The following is a 10,536-nucleotide window of genomic DNA, read 5'->3' as shown; positions in this document are numbered from 1 at the left end:
CAAAGCAACTGCAGTCACATGAGCACATTAAAGTTGTTAAGCTACAGTTCTCTGGATGGCTTTGCTCAGAATGCTCCGTCTATATATCAAACGTCCTGTAAGCCTCTTTCAGCTGTCTGTATAGTCGATTACCCCCCCCCCCCCCCCCCCAACCCTTGACGGTCTCTGCAGTGGAAACTCTTTGAATCATGCGGTGACTTTTTTTCCCCTTTCCTTGACCATTCCTCTCAATAGAGAAACGGGCCCTGGAACAGCATAAAAGACAGCAAGAAGCTTAAAATAAACATTTAAAATAATCATTTTAATCACCAAGGGCTTTGGAAAGAATGCATAATGACTTTAGGACAGAAACTGGAATGAACTATATTTGTATAACTTCTCTCAAGTAAACTTTTTGGTTTTATCATGCGAAAGTTTGTTTAACTAATTTTTATATATTTATTTGTATTAGTGTGCCTTCTCTGCTTATTTTATTTTTTTCTGTATCTAAAATTGTGGTAATTGCCATCACTCCTGCGCCAATTATCGTGGGTTTCGTCAGCCTTTCAGAAAGAAAGCGATAGACAGAAAATCATTAATCTTCTCCTTTTTCTCTTTACAATTTCTGCAGAATCTGGCAGCTTAGCACGGCTTCAAGGAGACTCTGCTATACAAGCTGCAACTTTAAAGAAGGGTTTCCCAAGTTAAATGAAGGATTTCTACTGAAAAATCAAAATTAGTTTTCGTTTCCCTATTTCTCCCTTGAGGTCGGCCTTTTCATGATTCTAATCTTTAATGCTTCCCTTTGATTGTATTAGTTACTGGGCTTTCATTTGCATAGCCACACAGATGCATTTTCCACAGTTTGCAGACTGCATGTTTGTGAACACAGCTAAATATAAAATGATTCAGAATTAGAACCCTAATGAGCATTATGTCAATAGACCTCCATAATTATGACACATCAGAGGTAGTTTGACTGTAATTGTATCTTCAGTAACAATATTGATTTTAATAATGGATTTGTCTCCTACTGACTGAGAAATGCAACCACCCAGCTAAACAATTTTTTTGCACGTCAGACGATTGTCCGTCCCTTCCATGCCCCCCCCCCCCTCCCTCATTTAGACCTTGAGGACCTCACCATGCCAACATCATCACTCAGTTGGAGTCTGTGGTGACCTCATGATTCTAATGTTTCCATCTGTGTCCTTAGATTATTTTCCAAAATGGCAGGACAATAGAGAAGACATCCATTGCTTAGAACCACTATTAGCTCCATTGATGGAGGTGTTTACTTTCAATTTCCAGAAGACGGGAGCAGACGTTGACACACCGCAACCCGCTGTCTCCTGTCCTTCCCGACTCTCAAACCACCGGTTCTTTGTCCAGTCCCAAATCATCACCCCGGGACCTGGGGCATTCTTCCATAGAAACTGAACCAGCTGTGTTGTCACGCTTTTCTTTCAGGCCGTCTCCTGGCCCAGCAGATGAATTTGTTTCCCTGTGTAAGTGATTTCTACCAGGAGGTAAGATGTGTCTCAGAATAAGAGGAGCCCCTTTGGAACGTCTTGAGAAATGTGAATAGCCCAAGCAGACAGATCAGGGTGGCACGCTGTCTGAAAATCTTTTCAGGCTCTGATTCCGGCCCTCGCTTTCCCGGCGTTTCCCTTTCATGCCGCATTCCCCAACCCATCATTTCAGAAGGAATTTTTTTTATGGATCCATAAACAGCACAACAAACTCAACCAACAGGACACTTAGGGTCTTCGGATCAGGGTTGTCTTATTGTTGCTGTCACCCCCAGCTTCAGAAGAGCACTTCCCCTGGACGTTATACCAGCCAGCAGTGTGGACTCTGTTCCACAGCATCTGAAAACGCTTTTGTACAGTCAAGGGTTTTATTGATGCTTGAATATCTCTGTTTCATTCCCTGTGATGCGCTTTCTGACATTTGTACTTGTAAGGTACTATATAAATAAACTGCTTGCTTATAACTTACTTACTCAATGTACTGACTTACTCACAGCACCCATCGAGTAAACTGACCAAGCCTAATTATAGAAAAAAAAAAACTCTTTGAGTTCTGTGCCTTTCTCATGTGCTGTTATTTAATACAGTCTCCTGATTAAAAAAATTGATAATATACTTAACAAAAGCATTTAACTAAATTTTGAGTTACTGGAATTTGCATAATTCAATGCAGAAGTACTGCTTTTGGCTTTCTTTTAGATATGCAATGAAGGCTCCTTCCTGCCACTGTCTTTCGGGCACAATTATCTTCCATTAAAAGCATCAAAAAAACTGGTTTTATATGAAGCCCAGAAGCTTCAATACTGTAGAACTGCAAACATGGGAGAATAGTACCACTTATCAGTTAAGCCAGTGATCTCCAGCCATATTTACAGTAAACTACTGTTACAAAGGAAATAGTCTGGTGAGCTATCGAATCGCAGTGGTGATTTGCCACCCGGGAAGGAGGAGCCTTGGTATATTTTGCCTCCTGGGGGGATTGGATGCTGTCTCGTGATTGGCCGGTTAGCGACCACTGAGCTAAGTGGACACAGTTTATATGAATGACTTATACCTATAATTTACACTTTCCTTCCATTTATACTGCTAAATGAAGCCATTTGGGTTTAGTTATTTACTTAGCAATATGTAGGATTTTCCATTCTGAACCTGTAATGTTTCCATTTGAACCTGGAACCTTTCTATCAGCCATCTGGTATACCCCAACTCAACTGGACAATAACACCACACACTCCAGAGAGTATTCCAGACTGCTGGACCTATTAATGAGAAACAATTTTATAAAAATGACCACAGTCACAGTGCCAACATTTATATCCTCAAATACTGACTTTGAAACCACCATGTATAAGTGACCCTATAGCTATAAAAATATCTACAAAATGGACATAAAAAATAAAACAAATGAAGCAGGTCTGATAACTTATGCAACAAACATTTTTTTTTATCAGTAAATGTGTCCTTATTGTAAATGTCCTACATTCCAACCTTCCATAGGATGGGCATCAAAAGAAGGGTTAAAAAGTGATACAGATACATTATTAATCCTAAAGGGAATTGCAGAAGGGCAAATGAGACAGCACTCTCAACAGACGTTGGTTTTGATCCCTTGCCCTTTGGGTTACAGGCCTAGAACACTCCCACAGCACCGCTCTGTATCAGAAGATCAGGCGTAGTTCTGTCTGGGAGAGACTCTGCGGCTCCACACGCCCTGTCACCGTTTACAGGTGATACGCATCACTATGCCCCAGTCGTCTGCCTTGAAAAAAGACAGTTGGATGCATCGCCCTTTCTTTCATCTCCTCTGCTGTCACTGGAACAGGGATGGCTGGCCAGTGGGACCAAAGCAGTTGCTTTTATTAAGCTTTCCTTTACAGTGTAAAATAGATGATCAGAAGAGTCAGAGGCTTCTGTGAGCACATTACGAGGTCGTGTGAGCTGGCAGGAAACCCGCATCCGGGGATGAAAGCAGGTGTGTCTTAGTAACACATGTTTAAGGGGAGTCATGTGACATACTGTAAGCATGCTAATTTCCCCTTGCTAATGTCACTGCCAAGCCTCAGCATTAAGCAATGATCGTTTTCTGCCGGGGCTGAGATCAGATATCTGACCCACTTGTGAACCCCACATGGGCCCAATCGCACTCCAAAGAATGGGGCCAACCTCCCCAGTTTTCAAAACCATTATGACTATCTGCATAAATGACCTGACTATGCACTGCTAAGAGACAAGACTAAACCGCATTGAAGTATTAAATTAGTAAGCAATAAAGCGGCAGTACCTCATCAGCCCGACTCTCCTGCGAGCTAAGTTGCATTCGTGATCTTTTTTGCAGAAGTCTGGGTCAACCCCGGATCGAATGGAATGTTCCCCGAGCCCCCTCCGTTTATTCATAACTCCTTATCCTCAGCGCCTGCGTGCGGCTCAGATTAAATATGACAAGAATGGCGTTTATAACCTTCAGGAGAGTCACCCTCGGAGATCAGGCGTCTCTGTGATGAGGGTGAAAAGGGGAAACATAAAAAAAACTGCGAGAAGAGAATTCTTGGAAAAGACAGGAGAGGAAAAAAAATATGATGCTCTGTCAGCTGGATATGAATACGGAACACCTTTAGTTCAGGGTTGTGAACTTAGTGTTGTGAAAAAGAAGTACTGTATGCCAGGAAAGAAGTCGCTTGATCGTGGCTATGTCGAGAATGCAAACCGCATCCACAGGCTCTGAACTGAGTTTTGGGAGCTCAACTGTTGTGATACCTTGATGAACAAAGCTGGAATGTATAACCTAGTCTCACACAAGGTGGTCTAACAACTGTCTGCTCAAAGCCAGGAAACACGCAGCCTGTTTCATTAGTCCTGCCGGCACTGACCCCAGAACAGCCTTCTAAGGGTAGATTCAGTGGGCCGACACACTCCCGCGTCTTGGAAATGTGAGACTTCTCTCATTCTCCTTCTCTTCCACTCCGCAGAAGTGACTGGATGTGGACCTTTCTCACCTGTTGCCAGAATCCATCGTTTTGATTCAAATACCTACTTCCAGTCAAAGGTACTGGAGCCAGTGGACGCGCTTGATTTTCAGTCAATTACTTGCAATGCAGACGACACCGCGAAGAAATGCGGCCTGGTGTAGGTCTATGTGGCACCGAAAGAGGCTCTCTGCCACATCATCATCCATGTAAAAGTCTACCAGTAGTCTACCCTGGGCTCCCAGCACAGGAATTCCATGTATTTATTTTAATGTGAAATCAAACACATCTGTTTCAAAATCATGTTATCTTTTTTTAAGTTTAAAAATTTCCCTATAACTCATGGTCAGTTTTCCAACGATGTTATTTTTTCCCGATCCAAACAGTAACAATATACCCCAAAACAAATAAAGGTCATATTATCTGGGAATGCTTTTTTGAAATTCTCTCTGGCAACCTGAAAAATTGAGATTTTTAAGTTTTTTTTTACACACCTCAAAGCAATAAAAACAAACTGGTGTCAAGCCTGTTTACAATGCTGAGAGCTTTGGAGGTAAATCTGTGATAGAAAAATAGAAAAAGGCTGCATGTTGATGTGGTTGCATGTTTGAAATGGGACAAAAAGTGCCCAGTAAAACAGCAATTAAATGTGTAAATCTGCTATCCAAAAAAGGCTGGAGAGTATAGAAGCTTCTTCCCCAGGCATGACTGATTTATCCCCACACATTTGATCTGTAACTCATGAATGAACAGTCGACATTCCCTTTGTTGTGTGCATTGTGTCTGTGAGACATTGGGGCGGCACGTTTGTGTTTGTGCTTTTGTTCTCCTTTAATCAAAGACATAAAACAGAAACCACAGGCTATTGTAGTGACTTATAAAGTAATGTACATAAATAAAACCTTCCTGTATGTCTATACCTCACGTGTTGTATGTTAAGCTCGGGCTATGCAATGCAACAGTTTATTCATGCTGGGGGGTGGGAGAATGCACTGTTTTTGAGGGACCTGCCGAAGTCCTCATTGTACTTTGGGTCTTATCCCAGTTCTCAATGGTCTTGAGTACTTCATCATTGTGAGGGACCAAGCAGGCCAGATTTGAGGACACAAGGAGGTTTTTAAACTTAAAAGGCAAACAAATCAAACTATTGAAAAGGAACTTAAGCCTGCACAAGAACTTAACTGACGAGCAACTAACAACTCATGCCACACAGGTATATATATGCACTGGCTTGGCCAAACCATTAGAAAAGGGGAAAAGGTATTAAACAATTAACCAAATAATCAAAGTATATCACAAACCAGTCAAAAAAACCCAAATGTCCAAAAATATATCCCAAACACTCAACAAATCAATATCATTATACATCAAAAAATAAATCCAAACATGTAAGGAAAAGCAAAGTTAAAATTCCTACACCCTCACACATACTACAAGTTTGGAGCAGTCCAATTTCTTGTTAGTAAGGAAACTTAGTATTTACCCTACTAACACATTCCCCCGCCCCCTGACCATACCTTTCCCAGACAGCAAACAATAGGAAACTGAAACAAAAAAAACTATAACTTAATCTTTATTAAATAAATTACATTGCAAGAATCTAAATGTACACAACTTCATCCAGAAATATATCTATAATCAAATACGTCAATAAATAAACAGAACAAAGTAAATATTAACAAATGACAAAATACATTGATTGGTAATTGCAAATAAATAATAATTACACAATATCTAAAGAAAATATGATAAATTGGGAAAAAGCATGAGCTTTAATACTGTGTGGCTGGTGGAGCAGCTATCACAACCATCATTGTTTAACATCTTTGAATATGGTAATTTTGTGTGAATAAACCATAGATCGGCACCCCTTTGTATTATTGGTTCACATTTTTATGTTGTCACCAGAATGGTACCTGTGATGTTGTGGAGTGCATAAGTTCATAGTCTGTTATCTTCTTGTCAGTGTCTTTAGAAACAGCATCATCTTAGGTTCCAGTTAGTTTAGGGCTCCACACAACCAGGGCCCCCAAAGCACATGATGTCACATGATGTCTGGTTACATCCCATCAGTATTATTATGTCTGCAGGGACATGAAAGCATGTGCAAACATTAGCTGTCATGTTGCTTGCTCATGCCGGCCTGCAGATATGCTGCATTCTCATTAGCTGCCCACTTGTGGTCGATGACATAAGAACGGCAAAGGATTCCAATTTCTCATGACGACAGCCCCCAATGACACCTTACTGGAATTCTGAAACAGTAGCAGGGAAATGGCCCTGGTCCTAGGCTTACAGAAACCCGTCTCCCTGTCAGCCCAGGGATTCACTACATTTACAAATATCCCTGTAATTTTAACCATAAAATACCTTGCATGTAGGTGATATTATTTACTTTCCTATAATTATAACATCCACAAATAGTTTCCATTAAATTTATGCATAAATGAATAAATTGAAATAGAGACTTCTTAAAATAGTTACTGTATTTTTAACTTCAAAGAGAATAATTCTGTTCATTGTGGACGTCATGAGCTTGGTATGGTGATTAGGCCAAAACACGATCTTATGATATTAGTCTAAATGGGCCTACATGAACTTGGGTATGTTCCCAGTGTCATGCCCTGCTCGTCCGATCCTCCCGTGTGCCACGCCCCCTCATTTACCTCGTGTAGAATCCCCGTGTTCCCAGCTGTATCTAGTTGTTGTTAATTAGTCCTGTATACAGTATTTAAGTCCACGTTCAAGTATGTTTCCCTGTCCGCTCATTAACGTTGTGATGTGTTCTGAGTGTGCGTCCGCAATTAAATCCCGTGTTCACCCGACTCCTGCTCCTGATACCCCGGTCCATGCCGCGGTGATCCATAACACCCAGGAGCTGACTGCTGGGCTTCATGTTCAGACTGTGTTGCTGGCTTTTACCTTCTGACCTACTCACACCACTCACTGGTTAAATACTGAGGCGTGCTTTGACCATGTGTTGCTGTGTACCTTCCTGGCCTCGGCTCCTCGAGTCTGTGATCATGTGAGACACATTGGTGTGTCAGCAGCACCGAGGGCCTCAATCTGCCTGACCTCTCTGTGTACCTGTGAACCCACCAACCCAGACGCTTGCATGGCTTTTACAAACATTACTGTAACTGCTGCAAACCAGATGCGGCTGATGATTTATCGTTGCTAGGAAAAAAACTGCAATTTTACATGATGATACTAAGTTTCCTGTAATTATAACAACCACTAATTTTTGATTAAATGTCGGAAATGTTGAATAAATGATGAATAACTAAAACCGCTTTTTCCATTGGCCATCCAAGAAAAGATGGGGTCTATCGAAAATATAGAACTTCTGCTCATCCTTACAGTAATGCACTGGTTACTCCTTTCCTAGGCTTAACTCCCAAATTACAATATGCAGTAGAGATAAAACTTGAAAATTTAATATCTCAATTGTAAAGACCAAAATAATGATTGTTATCAGTATTATCGCGTTATTGTTAAAATGTGTTCAAAATGTTCAAAACGTACTGAAGCTCAAACTGAAATAATTTTTAATTAGTTTTATATTGAAAATTACAAATAAAATTAGCGGTACTATGCACTTTTGTTTGCATGAACATTAAAATAACACAATCAATACCTTATGTAAACATTAAAATGTGCGTTAACATTAAAAATCTCTCAAGTGATATCACTGCTTTTTATTACATTTACACTGACAACAAACAAACCCAGGCTGCATCCTACACCTGTGTCTGGCAGATTTTGGTTGATACTGGACAGTATTTAATATGAGTTTTTCAAAGCATGGTGATCAAGCATGATTTTAATGACAATTAAAAGTTCATTTTTCTAAATATACAAATAGAACCTGCATATATCTCTTTTACTACTAGCTCCACACTCAAGTTTCTACACACCACCTATTCATTGTCCTGTTTTTGCCTGAAAACTACTGACTTTGAGCATTGGATTTGTGTTTTGGACTCGCACCAATACACTCTGTACTCAAATCTTTCTCTGCCGAAACCTTCGCCTACAGAATCAATCAACCCATCTGTTTTTTCGTAGAAACTGGGGTATTCAGAAGTTCCAAGAGGCCAGCTAATTTTTGGTGTCTCAGAACACGTGGATGTTTCATCTGGATGTTTCTGGCATTGCGGTTGATTTAAATGGACAGGCACTGTCTACGATGCAGATGAAGGCTAAACGGAACAGGAAAATAGAGAAAACAGAAAATTTTGGTTTTAAAAAATGCATGAATGCAGGAATGACGACCCACATCCAGAAATAAGTACATGCATACACAAGCACAGGTATTATTATATGGAGTCTAAAAACTTAAAACATATTGTTATTAACCTATTTACTTTATTACCATAATAAAATAGTCACTTATGTCCATAAAAATCAACTAAACAAATGAATAGATGCTTATGGTGTGTTATTTGTTTCAGGTATTTATTCTGTACCATTCGCGCAGAAATTTATAATGTGTTGCCACTGCTCATGTTTTAGACTAACATTCCAACATGAAAGACAATTTATGTGGCAGGGACACAAAAATATCATGGTTTTTAAACTTTAGCCACGTGACGTTTTTGAGGTTTTTAAATGAAAGGGTGCAGGATGTAAATTCCTGAACTCGTACAAGCTGACTAAACGCGAAGTGCATTCTTTGATCCGTGACATTTTCGGGTGTCGCAGTCTGATTCACTCCGGTTTTACATGGACAAATTCACGTTGCTCCTTTCAGAGTATTGCAGCTCCATCCAGTTTGTCTCCATTCAAGTCGTTTTCAGCCCAAACGGAGGCCTTATTTGCACCTTGGGATTTAGCCTCTCACGCCATAAAGTGAATCTGAGCCCAATATTGGTTCATTATCCACTGATTATCATTCCCCTGTGTGTCTTCACATTGATCTTCCAAAATGATCATGAGCTAGATTTTAAAAAAAAATCAGCATGTAATGAAACTAATTTTTATGCAATTCAATTGAAATATTAGCTGTCTTCTTGTGTTTGCTATTCATGGCACATTTTATATATATAGTTTGTACTAAATACAGCTTATATTACATGCTTCATGTCTCACATAGTTCATTATGTATTTTCCTTAATAGCTGTCAATTGGTAAAAACTTTAAAGCCGTCGATTTTCTTGGGTGCAGGTGGGGGATTCCAACACGGTCCTTACCGCGTGATTGTAAGTGCCGCTTGTATACTGTCCTATGGTGTTACACAGCCCGTCGGAATGTATCCAAACCCTGTTGTCAGTCTGTACGATGTTGCTACAATAATCAGAATTCTTGGGGCCCTCAGGGTGTTATATCTGACGTGGTTTGATAACGGTCACCTTACAGTTGCCCATATACTTCAAATGAAATCAAAGGATTCAACGTCGTTTTAGCAGTGCGACATCATATGAGCCGTAATCACCAAGGCGATCACTGTTCCAGTGCACCACTTGTGCAGGGTTCCCGAGGCGAACATTTTAGTTTGTTCTTATCCCGCCCACGATTGGCTGACATATCGTGATGTTGCGGGGTTGGTCAGCAAGACTAATTATGCTGTTAACAGCATGCCTTGCACTTCACTGCCTGTATCTTTAAATAGTCTAAATTAATATGTATTTCTACATTAATGCAGTAAATAGCAAATGTCATAGCTGTGTAATGTTCACCATGGAATGCATATATTTCATTAGCGTGTAATCAAGAGTGTTGTAAATTGTTGGCTTCCTTGTCTGTACCACTGCTAGTATTAAACTTTAATTAAACTTCAATTCAATGTTATTTGTATAATGCATTTTTATGACGTTACATTCTCTCAAAGCGCTTTACATTATCCCTGCCCAAAGTACCCAGTGAGTAAGCCAGTGGTAACAGTGGCTTATTCCCAGTAGGAATGATCCACTGAGTCCCTCATTCCCGAGAAGGAAGAAACCTTGGGAGGATCCAGACTCAAAGGGGGAGCCCATCCTTCAGGGGCCAGCAGAGGAAGTCAAATGAACGAGATGGAAAAATAAAATGTGCTTTAGGGAAAGCAGGGGAGACTGAAGGCAGTG

This window comes from Paramormyrops kingsleyae, chromosome 12 (genome assembly GCF_048594095.1).
Source record: "Paramormyrops kingsleyae isolate MSU_618 chromosome 12, PKINGS_0.4, whole genome shotgun sequence".
Lineage (NCBI taxonomy): Eukaryota > Metazoa > Chordata > Actinopteri > Osteoglossiformes > Mormyridae > Paramormyrops > Paramormyrops kingsleyae.
This window is presented reverse-complemented; position numbering follows the sequence as displayed.